This window comes from Biomphalaria glabrata, chromosome 18 (assembly GCF_947242115.1).
Source record: "Biomphalaria glabrata chromosome 18, xgBioGlab47.1, whole genome shotgun sequence".
NCBI classification, from domain to species: Eukaryota; Metazoa; Mollusca; class Gastropoda; family Planorbidae; genus Biomphalaria; species Biomphalaria glabrata.
Window position 1 is genome coordinate 12747818 of NC_074728.1, and position 18067 is coordinate 12765884.

General features: G+C 39.4%; 1 protein-coding gene across 15 annotated transcripts in view; it reads left to right on the plus strand.

The window, feature by feature from the left end:
* LOC106054743 (CUGBP Elav-like family member 3-B) overlaps positions 1 to 18067 on the plus strand; it is a 483388-nt gene that overhangs the window by 326808 nt on the left and 138513 nt on the right. The window lies entirely within an intron of this gene.

Below are 18067 nucleotides of genomic sequence, written 5' to 3' on the forward strand. Positions count from 1 at the left end.
GTATGTCTAGTTTGTGCAGTAGGTCTAGTTTGTGACGATAGTTTTACCTAAATTCTAGTCTTTACTTTTTACAAACTTGTGACGGTTTAAAAATGTCTGCTTTAACAGTTGTTTAAAAGTAAGTCTACAGACTAGATCTATCTTCACTTCTCTAGATACTAGATCTATCTGCACTTACCTAGATACTAGATCTATCTGCACTTACCTAGATACTAGATCTATCTGCACTTACCTAGATACTAGATCTATCTGCACTTACCTAGATACTAGATCTATCTGCACTTATTTGACTCTAAAATTTTTACACATTTTCTTGCTGGTCGAAACAAATTCTTTCAACGTAAACAAAATTAAAATGGGAAATGTGTTTCGTGTAAACAATTTAGTTAGAGCTGAAATATCTTGTTAGCAAGACCTTAACATTCAAACGGTTTATTTACAGGTCGTTAACACATTTCAGAAGGAAAGATAATTTCAGCTTTTCTGTTTCAGAAAATGTAAGTGTACAAGAAATTGTGTTTACTTTTGTATTAACGACCTGATCCCATGGCAGAAAGTGGCGAAAGTTTGGTTGTATATTTTTTGAATAGTGTTAGATAAGCCGAGGTTTGCGATGGTTTACGGATGTCACATAACCAAGAGAAATGAACTCTTCCTGTTTTGATGTCGAACTAAGAGTTACCTGAGCTTTGTTAAGAAAGCAATGATGAGCAATTAGAGGCACGAGGGCTGAAGTCAGAAGAGAGCGTTGCTATTACAGGTAGGGGCGGGGTGAGGCATTGAGGCATGTGAGGCATATTGATGTTTGCTTGTTTTGTCAGAATTTCGGTAGTTTGAAGAGTACTTCGTCACAACCATCTCAAGTTCGCTTTTGTGTCTAGTTTTTGTTTGTTTGTTGTTTTGTTGGAATCTTCCGGAACTCCGTGAGAACTAAATTGTTTGTCTATAACACGTGACCTACTCTCACCAAGAGTTGGTATTTGACGAGTGACGTCGTTTGACCGTTTGACGTCACTGGGAGTATGACTCCACGACGACCGACCTGGTAGTTGGAGTGGAGAAAGAGGCATGCTTGACTGTGTGACCTGACTAGACGACAATTGAGGTCACGTGGCACTACAACATCGCAAAGTTCCATTCCTAGACAGATTATTATACCAGGCTTACTTTACAGTAGCAGTGGGGTAGTGGTAGTGGGGTAGTGGTAATGTGGTAGATGTAGTGGGGTAGACGTAGTGGGGTAGTGGTAGTGGGGTAGTGGTAATGTGGTAGATGTAGTGGGGTAGACGTAGTGGGGTAGACGTAGTGGGGTAGTGGTAATGTGGTAGATGTAGTGGGGTAGACGTAGTGGGGTAGTGGTAGTGGGGTAGTGGTAGTGGGGTAGACGTAGTGGGGTAGTGGTAGTGGGGTAGACGTAGTGGGGTAGACGTAGTGGGGTAGTGGTAATGTGGTAGATGTAGTGTGGTAGACGTAATGGGGTAGTGGTAGTGTGGTAGACGTAGTGGGGTAGTGGTAATGTGGTAGACGTAGTGGGGTAGTGGTAATGTGGTAGATGTAGTGGGGTAGTGGTAATGTGGTAGACGTAGTGGGGTAGTGGTAATGTGGTAGACGTAGTGGGGTAGTGGTAATGTGGTAGATGTAGTGTGGTAGACGTAATGGGGTAGTGGTAGTGTGGTAGACGTAGTGAGGTAGTGGTAGTGGGGTACACGAAGTGTGGTAGATGAAGTGGGGTACACGTAGTGTGGTAGATGTAGTGGGGTAGTGGTAGTAGTAGTGTGGTTAACGTAATGGGGTAGTGGTAGTATGGTAGATGTAGTGTGGTAGACGTAGTGGGGTAGACGTAATGGGGTAGTGGTAGTGGGGTACACGTAGTGGGGTAGTGGTAGTGGGGTGGTGTGGTAGACGTATTGGGGTAGTGGTAGTGGGGTAGACGTAGTGGGGTAGTGGTGGTAGTAGTAGTATGGTAGACGTAGTGGGATAGTTGTAGTGTGGTAGACGTAGTGGGGTAGTGGTAGTGGGGTAGACGTATTGGGGTAGTGGTAGTGGGGTAGACGTAGTGGGGTAGTGGTAGTGGGGTAGACGTAGTGGGGTAGTGGTGGTAGTAGTAGTATGGTAGACGTAGTGGGATAGTTGTAGTGTGGTAGACGTAGTGGGGTAGTGGTAGTGTGGTAGTGGTAGTGTGGTAGTAGTAGTGGGGTAGACGTAGTGGGGTATACGTAGTGGGGTAGTGGTAGTGGGATTTCAGTTTTGGACAGTAATGTCGACATCATAAGGCACCAACCGCAGCAACCAGCAGCAAGACATATTACAAGCTACCACCTGTTAAACAGTGGTTCCCACACGACGTCCCGTGGGGCCTATTCGACCTGTGACATGGTATTATTCTGCTTGTTACGTGGTATTACCCGGCCTATGACATGGTATTTTCCGGCTTCTGACGTTCGACATATCCGGCTTGTGACGTAGTATTATCCGGTCTGTTACGTGGGACATATCCGCCTGTGACGTGGTATTATTCTGTCTGTGATGCGTACTATCCGACCGGTATTATCAGGCCTGTGACATGGAATTACCCGGCCTTTGACGTGGTATAATCCGGCTTTTAACTAGGTATTTTCCGGCCTGGGGCGAGGTATTATCCTGTCCTTCAAAAGGTCTGCGCGCATTCCGTTGATTATCTGTTACATTGGAGTTGACGATATTTAGCTGTAGGTTGGAAATGTATATACTTCTCTTGCCGAAAAAGGCGTTTTTTAAAATATTCTTTTTTGTTGCGTCACTGTGTTGAGGTCAAAGTTTACACAGACACCCATCTCCTCAGACACTTTCCTTCTCATTTATCTCTTCTTGCTTTTTCTTCTTTCTATTTGTCCTAAGAGTGGAGTCTAAGACTCTTGGAACTCTAACTCTAGACCTAGAGTGGAGTCTAAGACTCTTGGAACTCTAACTCTAGACCTAGAGTGGAGTCTAAGACTCTTGGAACTCTAGACCTAGAGTGGAGTCTAAGACTCTTGGAACTCTAACTCTAGACCTAGAGTGGAGTCTAAGACTCTTGGAACTCTAGACCTATGGAAACTTGCCTCCGTCTGCCTGTCTGAACAAACTTCTGTCAGGGAGAGATCTAAGCAGATGTCAATTATTACATCCCTACTGCCGCTGGCTCCCAAGGAACTTGGATTAGTAGTGAGACCAATTGTCGAGCACACTGTAGAATTTCACCCGTGTTCCTTCTTTGTACCACATCAGACGTGTCCGATATATAAACGGTCCTTTGAAGAACGGTGTGTGGATAGTGATATGTTTTTTTTTGTTTTTTTTTTGGGGGGGGGGGCGCTTTCTTCCATCCCCGCCAGTGCAATGAACACAGTCCTTAAGCACTCCAAATGTGGTTCTTTTTTTCTTTGCTTACCTATTGACCTAATCGTGTCTTCTAAAGACCGTTTCCACAAGAGTACCTCGGTGAGGCCGAGAAACAGTGCCCGGACATTTGCTATTCAAAATAAGTAATCGACCAAAAAATAGATGGACCCCATTGGAGAGCAAAACTCCAAATCGTTCAAGTCATGTTTTTTTTTCCTTCTTTCTAAACAATGAATGACTTTGTCAGATAATTAAATACTTAGTCACGCCAGCGTTCATCAAAGTTTTTTGTTTCACGCAAACTTGACAAAGACAACCAAATCGTTCAAGTACGTTGGACTTTAAAACTTGATTGGAAGTTTTCCTCCAGGTCAGCTCGTCCAAGTCTCTAACATTCAGATTTGTAGGGTTTTTTTTTAATTGCTATTCCTTTATTTGGCTTGTAGGCGCGGTGGCTAAGTGATAAAGCGCTTGCCTTCAGAACCGGGGGTTCCGGATTCGAATCCTGATGAAGACTGGGATATTTAATTTCGGGATCTTTGGTCGCCTATGAGTTCACCCAGCACCCTTTAGTTGGGGAAATGTAAAGTCGGTTGGTGGTTGTGCTGGCCACAAGACACCCTCGTTAGCCGTAGGCCATAGAAACAGATGACCTTTACATCATCTGCCCTATAGATCACAAGGTCTGAAAGGGGAACTTTACTTTACTATTCGGCTTGGGAAAAACCTGGACACAAATCTTGAAAAAAGTTTCTAAGGACTGTGAAAACGTTTGTTTGGCCGTTGTAAATTGTTGTAATATTATCTTCGAAAATTAAATTTGGTCTTGAAAATCTTTATCTACAAGTCTGTTTGTATTTCCGCATGTAGGCCCTAGTCACCAAAGTGTTTAATACATAACTAGACGTTTATAACTATTTAGCGCACACTCTTCTAAGTCTGGCTCTAAAGGTCTATCATTAGAAGTTGATCTAGGCCTACTCTAAGTGGATTTCTTTCGTGTGGAGGTGGGGATTGGAGGCGGGGTACACATGTTTAATTTTTTTTGTATCTATCCTTCATTCGTTATGAAGAACAAAATAATCGCTGTTACGAAAAGTTCTTCATAAAGGAGAAATAGTCTTTGAGGAGCGTTCCAGTTGAGAGCTACCCCATGATGTCTAATTGCATTTGAAGGTCATGCCCTTTTACACTTGACCCGTTTCTACACAAGGTCAGCCATTGATACTAATTAACATCCTTGCAATATATTCCTGGTGACAGTTAAATTTAAGTTTAATTAAATTGTTGATTGAAGTTATTAGAAACACTGGCAGGCATCAGAATGTGACTTTTTAAAAAAGTAAAGGACATCTTTCATGCTCAGTACGCAATGGTCAAACTCTTCTGGACATTTGGGCTGTCTGTTTTGTTTTCTTACATTGACAGTGGGGACATTTCGCCGCAGACAATTCTTAAATAAACATTGAAAGAATATGTTTCATTTATTTTTAAAATAAACTTATCAAAAAATATTTCTTATTTTTGTTAACGTATTTGTCCAAATGTGTATAAAAAAAAAAAAAACAACTTGGAATCTATGAAAATATTAACCCAGAAAATGCTTGACTCTTTACGTTTGATGGTATTCGAGTACGAGCCGTTACACCACTAAATGTTAAGGGAGGTTGCTGATACGGTTGGGAAAGGGCTGATTATCTGAGGGCGTATCTTGTCAATTGACTGGTTGCATTTGTCTGATTCGCAAGTTGTTGTTTTACTAAACATCTAATTATGTGTTTGAAAATGCGCTACACGCTAATAGGACCGAGAGAGTTGAGTGCGAGACTCACACAGAGGGAGAGAGAGGGAGAGAGACATTGTTTGCTGTGGGGTTCGCTATCGATCCCTTGAGAGATCGAAGATGCTTGATCTTTGTGTGGCTGCCGAGGACAACAAATAATTGTCAAATGAGGAGAGAGGGGGGGGGTATGAAGTAGTCAGTTAGTGAAACAAAACACCCTGAGAAACCTGTTCAGTGTTATTGTTTGAATATTTGTATCTTTTCTTCTACCCCACATGCTAATGTCCCCGTCTCCAGGTAGGTCAACCTGACAGATGGTTTGTTTATTATTATAGGGACGCAGGTAGTATCCCCTTTTTCCGAGGGCGGATCGTTCGGAGCTCGGTTTGGAGCCTGCATAAATAAAAAAATGTTATTTTTTTTTACTTTAAATGTTTTGAGTGTAATCTTAGAAAATATTCAGGAAAAAAAATGACTAAATCTAGTAAACATTTTAGTAAACATGTTACATTTTCATATTAAATGAAATATTCGAGGGAACATTTTTTTTTCTAAATAAGCGACTTCATTTTAAAATAATGTGTACATAACTGTCGGTTTTGATGACCTAGTCAGTGATAAGACGCCAGGAATGGGAAATCAAGCTCCCGAGTTCAAATAAGGGGGGAGAATTTGAAAATCCCCCCGGGGCCCCAGGGCCCAAAATGAGTGTTTTATTTTTTTTTATTAAATATTAAATGTTACGCAAAATGCAGGGGTCCCCCAAAGAGATCAAGCCCTCCGGGTCCCCAAATGATGGACTATTCCAGCTACGCTCCTGCTTCGAAACATAAGTGGACCAGCGACCGATGCATTGTAATCGTTGGAACAACCAATGAACCACTATTGATCCCTGGGCCAACCACCCCCGCACGTGGAGTCAATGTCTGGACTTCAGAATGAAGCTGACAATTTAGAGTCAACACAAAAATTGGATGAATCGTTCGGTTTATTTTTATTTACAATCATGTGACCATCAGAGCACTCTTATCTCCACTGACTTCTGTTTGACATCGTAGATACGAGGACATGCCCTGAAGGTCAATAATGGGACAATGGACTAGCAGCTAAACCTCTGGTCAGTACCTACGGCATCGGATTCTTCGATCAGTCAGGTGTAGAGTTAATTTCCTGCAATTAATCCACTCATGTTTTGTGTTGTTGCTGCACGCTTCATTGAACACAGATGCCATGGGAACGCCCCACCCCTTAATTTATTTTTTATTGTCTGTGTGGAGGGAAGGGTGTTTGTGAAGCATGTTTTTTTTGTCTTAAATACTCATCAATGGACCTCATTCACCAATCGTAAACATACAACATTTAGCCACGTGATTCTCTATATCTTCTATACAAATTATGTAATCCATAAAGGCTGTCACGTGATACGTATTTTTCATTGTTTTATCAATATTATGACGTGGCTAAATGTGTTTATTTACGATTGGTGAATCAGCTCCATTTTCTGGCAAAGTATGGCTAGTGGCAATGTTCTTTTATTGTGCCCAGCATTATTTGTAATTGAATTCAAATTACTGTTTTAGATCTTGCACTGAATATTTAAAGTGGATTTGATTTTCTTTTAACTTAGTTACAAATGAAACACTATTTGCCATCGTCCATTTACTCCGCTCATCTTGACACTGCTTTCATTCGGTAAAATCAACCCCATAAAATCAACTGGTCTTATAGAATACTTCTTAAATAAAAGTATTGGGTTAAAAGGCTTTTTTTTTTTGGAAGATATTGTAATGAATTATTTTAATTAGGAAATTTGAAACAGGATCACAATGGCGATTAGGCCTCACGATGACACAGGATCACAATGGCGATTAGGCCCCACGATGACACAGGATCACAATGGCGATTAGGCCCCACGATGACACAGGATCACAATGGCGATTAGGCCCCACGATGACACAGGATCACAATGGCGATTAGGCCCCACGATGACACAGGATAACAATGGCGATTAGGCCCCACGATGACACAGGATCACAATGGCGATTAGGCCCCACGATGACACAGGATAACAATGGCGATTAGGCCTCACGATGACACAGGATCACAATGGCGATTAGGCCCCACGATGACACAGGATAACAATGGCGATTAGGCCTCACGATGACACAGGATAACAATGGCGATTAGGCCTCACGATGACACAGGATCACAATGGCGATTAGGCCCCACGATGACACAGGATCACAATGGCGATTAGGCCTCACGATGACACAAGGTCACAATGGCGATTAGGCCCCACGATGACACAGGATAACAATGGCGATTAGGCCTCACGATGACACAGAATCACAATGGCCATTAGGCCTCACGATTACCAGCTGACCACAATTAGACAATTCAAACTGTACGGGTATAACAAAAGATCCTGACAGCTCCCAAAGACCTGCCTGTAGAAAACAGAACCAGGAAAAAGAAGAAGAGGCAGACAAAGAAATCAATGGGAAGACAACATTAAAGAATGAACGCGACCTGTCATTGAAAGAGACTCTTGTAAAGGTTAAAGACGGAGAAATGGAGAGAGACGGTCAACAAAGAGTTCCACGACAACCAACTTTGCCTAAAGAGTGCCACGACAACCAACTTTGCCTAAAGAGTGCCACGACAACCAACTTTGCCTAAAGAGTGCCATGACAACCAACTTTGCCTAAAGAGTGCGACAACAACCAACTTTGCCTAAAGAGTGCCACGACAACCAACTTTGCTTAAAGAGTGACACAACAACCAACTTTGCTTAAAGAGTGACACAACAACCAACTTTGCCTAAAGAGTGACACAACAACCAACTTTGCCTAAAGAGTTCCACGACAACCAACTTTGCCTAAAGAGTGCCACGACAACCAACTTTGCCTAAAGAGTGCCACGACAACCAACTTTGCCTAAAGAGTGCCATGACAACCAACTTTGCCTAAAGAGTGCGACAACAACCAACTTTGCCTAAAGAGTGACACAACAACCAACTTTGCCTAAAGAGTGCCACGACAACCAACTTTGTCTAAAGAGTGCCACGACAACCAACTTTGCTTAAAGAGTGCCACGACAACCAACTTTGCTTAAAGAGTGACACAACAACCAACTTTGCCTAAAGAGTGCAACAACAACCAACTTTGCCTAAAGAGTGACACAACAACCAACTTTGCCTAAAGAGTGCCACGACAACCAACTTTGCCTAAAGAGTGCCACGACAACCAACTTTGCCTAAAGAGTGCCATGACAACCAACTTTGCCTAAAGAGTGCCATGACAACCAACTTTGCCTAAAGAGTGCGACAACAACCAACTTTGCCTAAAGAGTGCCACGACAACCAACTTTGCTTAAAGAGTGACACAACAACCAACTTTGCCTAAAGAGTGACACAACAACCAACTTTGCCTAAAGAGTGCCACGACAACCAACTTTGCCTAAAGAGTGCCATGACAACCAACTTTGCCTAAAGAGTGCGACAACAACCAACTTTGCCTAAAGAGTGACACAACAACCAACTTTGCCTAAAGAGTGCCACGACAACCAACTTTGCCTAAAGAGTGCCACGACAACCAACTTTGCTTAAAGAGTGCCACGACAACCAACTTTGCTTAAAGAGTGACACAACAACCAACTTTGCCTAAAGAGTGCAACAACAACCAACTTTGCCTAAAGAGTGACACAACAACCAACTTTGCCTAAAGAGTGCCACGACAACCAACTTTGCCTAAAGAGTTCCACGACAACCAACTTTGCCTAAAGAGTGCCACGACAACCAACTTTGCCTAAAGAGTGCCACGACAACCAACTTTGCCTAAAGAGTGACACGACAACCAACTTTGCCTAAAGAGTGCCACGACAACCAACTTTGCCTAAAGAGTGCCACGACAACCAACTTTGTCTAAAGAGTGACACAACAACCAACTTTGCCTAAAGAGCGACAACAACCAACTTTGCCTAAAGAGTTCCACGACAACCAACTTTGCCTAAAGAGTGCCACGACAACCAACTTTGCCTAAAGAGTGCCACGACAACCAACTTTGCCTAAAGAGTGACACAACAACCAACTTTGCCTAAAGAGTGCCACGACAACCAACTTTGCCTAAAGAGTGCCACGACAACCAACTTTGCCTAAAGAGTGCCACGACAACCAACTTTGCCTAAAGAGTGCCACGACAACCAACTTTGCCTAAAGAGTGCCACGACAACCAACTTTGCGCTACTGGCTTGAGCTAGTTAATAATTACAATACACATTATTTAATTTTAAAGCACCTGAACCCTACGCTTGCTATTCTCAGCCCTCTCAAACACCCAGGTCTGCTTTCGTCATGTCAGAAAGAGAGAGTGAATAGATGTGCATGTGTGAGACTTGAGGGTGGAGGTCAACTTGGTCCAACTGGCACGCGTCACTGTCCTCGGTGGAGGGATGAACCTCAAACACGTTCTTCCCACGAGAACCTCTTGTGTCGCTCATTATTAATGTACAGCACTTCGCCACTTTCCGCCATGGCCACGATGGTGTGCGTGTGTGTGGTGTGAGTGTGTGTGTCTGTATGTGTGTCTGAGACTTGCGTAGCAAGTTTTCTGTGACAAAAGCTTGCACTCTTTGACGTCAAAACTTAAAGGCATCGCGCCATTTTAAAAGACTGAGGGTGACGTTTGGCTGGAACCGACCACGTGACTTCTCTTGTGTTCCATTGCCTTGATGGCGAGCTTTAATAAGGTCACATGTTTGCCCTGTGCAGAGCTATCACTCATTAAACTAGCAGGGCCTTGGCTCTTTAGAGATATATCTAGTCTACCATATATTACAAAATAAACATACCAAAGAAAGTTCTCACCAAAATTTAAGATTAATTTTCTAATCCATACGATTCCTTATGATTCCTTTTTCTAATCCATACGATTCCTTATGATTCCTTTTTCTAATCCATACGATTCCTTATGATTCCTTTTTCTAATCCATACGATTCCTTACGATTCCTTTTTCTAATCCATACGATTCCTTACGATTCCTTTTTCTAATCCATACGATTCCTTATGATTCCTTTTTCTAATCCATACGATTCCTTATGATTCCTTTTTCTAATCCATACGATTCCTTACGATTCCTTTTTCGAATCCATACGATTCCTTACGATTCCTTTTTCTAATCCATACGATTCCTTATGATTCCTTTTTCTAATCCATACGATTCCTTATGATTCCTTTTTCTAATCCATACGATTCCTTACGATTCCTTTTTCTAATCCATACGATTCCTTATGATTCCTTTTTCTAATCCATACGATTCCTTATGATTCCTTTTTCTAATCCATACGATTCCTTATGATTCCTTTTTCTAATCCATACGATTCCTTATGATTCCTTTTTCTAATTCATACGATTCCTTATGATTCCTTTTTCTAATCCATACGATTCCTTACGATTCCTTTTTCTAATCCATACGATTCCTTACGATTCCTTTTTCTAATCCATACGATTCCTTACGATTCCTTTTTCTAATCCATACGATTCCTTATGATTCCTTATTCTAATCCATACGATTCCTTACGATTCCTTATTCTAATCCATACGATTCCTTATGATTCCTTATTCTAATCCATACGATTCCTTATGATTCCTTATTCTAATCCATACGATTCCTTACGATTCCTTTTTCTAATCCATACGATTCCTTACGATTCCTTTTTCTAATCCATACGATTCCTTACGATTCCTTATTCGTTCGAATTTTGTGGGGGGTTAATATCTGTTCCCATTGAATACAAATTAAAATTGAGTGCAAAGGAAATTTACTTTAAAAATAACAGATTTTTAGCGGCCCCCGTAAGGGGAAAAAGCCGCTATTAGGTTTGTGCAAAATGTCCGTCTGTCCGTCTGTCCGTCTGTCCGTCTGTCACACTCAGATCTCGAAAACTAGAAGAGATATGAAAAATATTATTTCATCATTAAATCCGGCTTGAAAAGTTTAGGTGCAACGGCTACTTTTGGTTTTCTAAAAGCAAACCGTTTAATTTATAAAATTAATTATGCAAGCGTTTTTTTCATAAAAATACACCAATTCTAAAACAATTACGTAAATGTAAGGGAGGCAATGTTACAATATGCTAACAAAGATAGACAATTTTTGTGTATTTTCAGTATCACTAAGTCAAATATATTTTTAAAATGTACAGGAAATGTTTACAACAAATACAAATAATAGTTAAAGACGTTTTTTCTGGTCAACTAGCTGCTAAAATTAAAAGAAAACATTTCTGTTTGTTTATAAAGGCTAATAATGCACTTTGTATGTAAATATCACGCACATTTTTTTAAATGGACTTTTTATGCAGCGATTTTCGTGCAGTAGCGTAACGTCGCAACATGATCAGGTGCTAAACCAATTCCTTAAACTTTTTTTAAAAATCAGATTTTATTTATTTTTTGTTTAGTGCCCCCATCCGAATAAAAGAAGCTTATTTTTGTGCGTTTTGTCTGTTGGTCGGTCTGTCCGTCACGATTAGATTTAAAAAACTAGAACTCTAAAAGCTATTGAAAATCTGATTTACCCTTTAATGTTCCTCCCATAACATCTCAATAGTTTAAAGTATCTAAAATTGATTGTTCCTGATTTTTTTGTGCAAAACTAATCAACGCCAACAAATGTTTGTTTGCTCTTCTAACTTATATTACATTCAATTTCCATGCTTAAACGTTGCAAAAACACATTATCAATAATATGTTGTTCCGTTTTTTATGTAAATAGCATATTAATGCTAAATCAAAATCTCTATACTGACTTATATTTCATTAAGTGTAAAAATGTTCCGGATATTGTTTTATAAAACATGAATTATGCCTAATGATTGTTTGAAATCGCATAAGGCTTTTAAAAAAAGCAATTTACTAGAATTGATTACTGAAAATTACTTTTTAGACATTTAATTTTCTTGTAAAACATAACATAGAAGTTTTGTAATCGATAAAGAAAGTTCCGGATTTTGTTTCTTACAAATCGTCGCCAGAAATTTCCGAATTTATTTAAAAATCTACTAACGCCAAATAATTGTTTGAACTCCCTCTTCTAATTAATAAACAAATAATCTTCTCATTTACGAAATAATGTTTTTACGGATTTTTATGAAAAATATTTTAACTCACTACTCTGTTACAGTACATTTATCTTTCTACCTAAAACATTAAAAAATCTAATTATCGTTAATATTATGTTCCGATTTTTAAGGAAAACAGAATCCAAACACCAAAGTAAGGTATGAAAATCTCTCCACGTGGCTGTAGTACATCTAATTTTTATACGAGACCATCCAAAAAATTTAATTAACGGTATTACATTTATCTGAAATTCTCTTTTTCTTTTACTATTTATACAAACATCCGGAACAATTGTGTTCATACCTAAAAATTATTGCGATGTTTTGAAACGTAAAATAAAGGTTAATCAATTTTTAATAACTTTTAGTTGTTTTTTTTTATATCAAGATAACGGACAGACCGACTGACAGACAAAACGCAAAAACAATGTGGCTTTGATCCTTTTTAAATAATATCTATTAGAACTCAGTGCACCAATGTCTATGAACCCTCGTTAAATATCTCGTGTAAATAAAGACATTTTTTTTATGGTACCGGTACTAGCCTATTGTGAGGTAATGGAATTTTTTTTCTTTGACGTCATATGAATGGACTCTTTAAATGTAATGTTAAAAGAACGCACTCGGTGCACCAATGTCTATTAACCCTCGAAAAAATTGCTTGTATTAATGAAAACATATTTTAGTCTAACTAAGCCATGTGACGTAGTGTTTTTTTTTCCTTTGACGTCACATGGAATGAATTCTTTAAATGAAATGCTAAAAGAACGCACTCGGTGCACCAATGTCTATGAACACTCGAGAAATGGCTCGTGTTGATAAAGGTGATTTTTAGTCTAGCTAGGCCTTGTGACGTAGTGTTTTTTTTTCCTTTGACGTCATATGGAATGAATTCTTTAAATGAAATGCTAAAAGAACGCACTCGGTGCACCAAAGTCTATGAACACTCGATAAATGGCTCTTATAGATTAAGGCGATTTTTAGTCTACCTATGCCGTGTGACGTAGTGTTTTTTTTCCCTCTGACGTTATATGGAATTAATTCTTCAAATGAAATGAAAAAAGAACTCGGTATAGTAATGTTTATTAAGCCTCGTTATGTGACTCGCGTTTAAAAAAGGAATGATATCTTGATTTAGATCTAATCTAGATTTTTTAAACTAGATCTAGATTTTTATTACAGTATATCTAGATCTGGATTTATATTCTAATTAAAATTATTTTAGAGTCTAGATCTAGAATTTCTAGATCTAGTTTAGACTAAAATAGACTAGATTAAGATGTAGAATTTCAATTTCTAAACTTAAAGTGTAAAAAAAAGTGTAGATTTTCATTTCCAAAGGTTTTGATCAATATTGTAATGTTTTAATATACTAAAACTAATCTACTATTTTTTTATTAAATTTAAATTTAAATTTACGGCAAATGAATCTTTGAGACATTATTACTTTTGACCATCGGGTGGCTGCCTGGTCGTGCGGTTTGCGCACTGTCTGTCGTTCAGATTTATGGATGGCCCAGGGTTCAAACCCTGCCCGCTCCCATCCCCCGTCGTCCTGCGGGAGGTTTGGACTAGGAAGTAATTATCTTCAACTCTGAAGGAACATCCGAAACGTGTAAAACATTTTACATCAAAATTAAATCACCTCTTGAATATTATTTGCGAATATGCAGATCCGACAGGGATCCGACTTCGACGGGGGCCGCCTCTGAGTTTGTGTAACACAAACTCTCTTTGTAATCTTGTTTTTTTTCGATATGCTTTGTACACGAAACCAAAATGTTAATACTATTCATTGTGAACTCGATTTTCCGTATTCATAAGAACTAGCTATTCATTGTGAACTCGGTTTTCCATATTCATAAGAATTAGCTATTCATCGATCTTGTCATAATTTCAATGTTGTCTTGTTAGATTGGTCGGGTCAGGAGCTTTTCTATTTCTATTAGTTTGCAGATGTGTAAATGTTTATTAAAAACAATGAAATCTTAAGTACCATTTAAGCCTAACCTTACAGCATGTGATTTTCTGAATTATGTAATATGGTTAAATATCAGACTGAATCCAGATCTTATCAATTAATGAAGTTAATAAAGGTCAATGGAGCGATGAAAGTATTAAGAAAAAATGGGCCACGGGTTTGGTCACCCTATCTAACATTATCGCGGTCTACGCCCTGGGCAGTAGTAACCTACTTGCGTCTAGTCCTATTGGGAATCTAAATGTTGAACCCTAAGTCATTCTTAATCATCAATGCTGCTGAGAGTTCAATCAACAGATCAACTATTCTGTTCATACACATTCGCCCTCAGATAATGTTTTGCTGTGTGGCTCATTATTTCTCCTGGGAGTTGGGTGGTGGGGATGGGGGGCTTTGAAGTATTTTGTTTCATTTTTAAAATGTTTGTTTTCTTTTCTCTAATTTTGTATGTTTTCTACAAATACATTTCACGTGTTCCTCAAATTAATTTTGTCTGGCCGGGAACATAGAAACTTCCAACCCGAGGATGACGAGGGAGAATTTGAGTTTCTGAGACGAGTTTTGTGGATCAGCCAAACATGTTTCATTGGACTGGCACTTCTACACTGCAGCCTCCACTAATTATCTTACCTGGCCAATTAATGATTAATTATGCATGCAAAGTATACATAACAGTGTTATTATGGCCACGAGTTTCGTTTTGAGGTTCATGGAAATGATGATGCGCAGCTCATTTGCTACTATGGTCTACGGTTAACCAGAATGTCATGTGGCCAGGACAGTGATGCTCCCCACCTCCCCCCGTCCAAGATTATATGTGTGTAGAGATACACAATCAGTAGAGTTGGCAAGACTCAGGGGCATCTTAAAACTCCTGAAGCTCAAGGATCAAAAGTTTTTGTGGTCAAGCGTTAGAATGAAGGTCTGTGATCTAACTAGCAGTGTACATAGGTCTGTGATCTAACTAGCAAGTGTACATAGGTCTGTGATCTAACTAGCAAGTGTACATAGGTCTGTGATCTAACTAGCAAGTGTACATAGGTCTGTGATTCAACTAGCAGTGTACATAGGTCTGTGATCTAACTAGCAGTGTACATAGGTCTGTGATCTAACTAGCTGTGTACATAGGTCTGTAATCTAATTAGCAGTGTACATAGGTCTGTAATCTAACTAGCAGTGTACATAGGTCTGTGATCCAACTATGTACATAGGTCTGTCATCTAACTAGCTGATCTTTGGTCTGTGATGTGATTAGCTTGATCAGATATCTAGGCTATATTAATAATAAAACAGAAGTTTGTGTATTTGTTACACTCTGTGTACACATTGACCTTGGTGTGTATATCAAAAGCATGTACAACTTGTTTCCTATATAAATGTCATTACTATTTGAAACCAACTGAATCTAGTGTCTAGACTCTCCACCACCTGGTACGCCATGCTAGCTATTGAATATCATCGAACTGGAAGCAGAAGTGTCCATTAAGCCACAGATCTAAACATGCCGGCAATGACTGATTGGTCCGGATTTATACAATTTAGAATCTCCTTGTTGTGAATTTCGTGTGTAGTAGAGATGTCTCACTAACGACCATCGCCCCCGGGTGTCTATGAAATGAAACTCTAACTCAGTGTGCTATGAGTCTTTAGGCCTATCTACATGAGGACACATCTCCCCCTCAGGGTGAAGTCTAGAATACTCAATAAACGGAAATAAGATATTACTCTCCCCCCCCCCCTTTTCTCTCTCTCTTTCTCTCTCTGTTCCATTCTTTCTTTTTCTTCTACTTTCTCTCTCTCTCTCACTCTTTCTTCACCCAATATTCTCTGCGACAACTCTGCATCATACAACTATAAATATCTCTCTCTCTCTCTCTCTGCATCATATAACTATAGATCTAATTCGCTAGACAATCGACCGATTGCTATAAATCCGTGACAAAAGAGACATTAGTTGTCCCCGAGCAAATCTGTCAGTCTAGGAACATTTTCATTTCAAAAGCGACCACTACCCCCAGTTTTATTGTCTGCACTTTGAACAAGGGAAGTTATTCTACTTTTCCTTTTATTTACATGGTTAATGTTCCTTAATAGATAACCTAGACATATATTTTATATATGTCTATGTAGATAACTCCAATTTTATCGCAGTAATGAATGTGGGAAATGGGAGAGTCGGCATGGCGTATAAATAGTGTTATTTCCCTTTTATTTTGTATTCTTTGTCAATATGAGCCAATAAGATGAGCGGACTTTATTTACTGATTTATTTTTATTATTGAGAAACATAAAAACCCTAATTCTTCACTGTAGTCATTTCATTTCTTGAAGTCCAACAGGACTTTGACATTTCCATAGTTGGGAAAAGAAAACTTGTTCATGCTCCTCCGTAAATGAGGGCGTCTCTCTTTTCGTTGTAACCTCTCCCTTCACTTGAGCACAGTGCTAACTAATGAAGATTTTCACTTCTGCTCATGCGTCAGACTGAGGGATTAAACGTCTGAAGCTTCTGTGTGAAAGGATCGGGACTAAATCTTCCACTAATGATAATTTGTAACGCAGGTTTAAGACCACGCATGCCTGAGCTTGAAGGCTTGTAGAGATAGACCTGTGATCATTGTGTTGCTCGAACCAAACAGTATGATCTACAGGGATGTTCTGTATGGCTACAAGCATAGCTTGTATGCCTACAAGGATGTTCTGTGTGTCTACTTAGATGGTCTGTAAGTCTACAAGGATGTTCTGTATATGTCTACAAGGATGTTCTACAATTCAACAAGGATGTTGTCGCCTGAAAAATAAATAACTTCTTACAAACCTTCTCCAGTATAGTCAATCCATTTAAGAATCATTCTATGCTGAGTAGTAAATTTTTAAACTAAAATATTTTTGGCTAAAGTCTTTTTATATAGCTAAAGTCTTTCACTTTATGGCTAAAGTCTTTCTCTTTTTCTAGCTAAAGTTATCAGTGAAGTCAAAATTCTCTTTTTAAAAGATAGTTAATATCTCTGGAGACTTTGATGTCGGTCTATATGCTTGTCGCGTGGTTAAAGATAGTCTATTATTATATCACGACCACTTATACTCTCACTTCCTGTACCCAGAGGTCTACATTGATCTTGGAGACTTCCTCCAATATGAGCACTAACTAGTTGGCAATCTCTAATACTTTAAATACAACGTGGTCTCTCTGTTTTCTTCTGACCTTTGAACGCCTAGCACACAAGTTCTCTTTAGTCTGCTTGGTCGTGCGGTTAGTGCGCTGGACTGTCGTTCGGACTTATCGATGATCTCTGCTTCAAACCCTGCCCGCTTCCATCCCCCGTCGATCCGCGGGAGATTTGGACTAAGAAGGAACATCTGAGACATATAATATAGTTTACAAACATTTTACGAGTGGAGTCCTTCCTTAGCCTCCATATCTGCAAGTTTAGACTTTCCCTTGCGGGAAAACACGCTGACTCACTTACTTCCCTTGCGTAATCTCATAAGACTTTGATCTACGAACTAATAGGCTGAACAAAGACACTTGGGGGAAATTGTACAAGGGATTGTCGTCCCTTTGTCACTGATGAGATGTGTAACTGTACTTGACCCGACACGTTGGTCACTATGCACTGCTTCACCGGGAAGTCCTCTGGGAGCCATTAGGAACGCGAGAGTCCGCAGCATCCATTAACCCATTCTCATTCATTTTTAACTAGGCGTCAGCGTTGCCAACTCAAAATTATACAAAATGCTATCACAGTCTTTATATTATAACAGAGAATACACGACAGAAAAATACAAACCAGTGGAAATATTGATTAGACATGGTTGCCTA